Raw genomic sequence first — 306 nt, 5'->3', positions numbered from 1 at the left:
GCCAGGCGCGTGTGCGTGCGTGCCCAAGATCCCGAGAGGAGAATAGAGGAGAAGGGATTGCGGCGTGACCATCCCCCCGGGGGGTGATTTCTCGCTTTCTGTCTCTATGTCTCTGTCTGTCTGGCGAGCGCACGTGCCCTACAGTGAAAATCTCTCCAAAAAAAAAATAATAATATTAAGTGAAGTGAATCTAATTTTATTTTAAAATAATTTTATGGTCCATCAGGTGCCATGATGGTTAAAGATGCTAGACCTCCACATTGCTGACTGTGATTCAAATTCCAGACTTGGCAGCTTCCTTTCTCT

The 306-nt window shown here is 46.1% G+C and overlaps 1 protein-coding gene across 3 annotated transcripts in view; it reads left to right on the top strand.

The window, feature by feature from the left end:
* FBXO11 (F-box protein 11) overlaps positions 1 to 306 on the top strand; it is a 44,135-nt gene that overhangs the window by 3,892 nt on the left and 39,937 nt on the right. The gene's annotated exons all lie outside the window — the stretch shown is intronic.

The sequence above is a fragment of the Tupaia chinensis genome, unplaced genomic scaffold, assembly GCF_000334495.1.
Source record: "Tupaia chinensis unplaced genomic scaffold, TupChi_1.0 Scaffold143673_1, whole genome shotgun sequence".
NCBI classification, from domain to species: Eukaryota; Metazoa; Chordata; class Mammalia; order Scandentia; family Tupaiidae; genus Tupaia; species Tupaia belangeri.
This window is presented reverse-complemented; position numbering and strand designations above follow the sequence as displayed.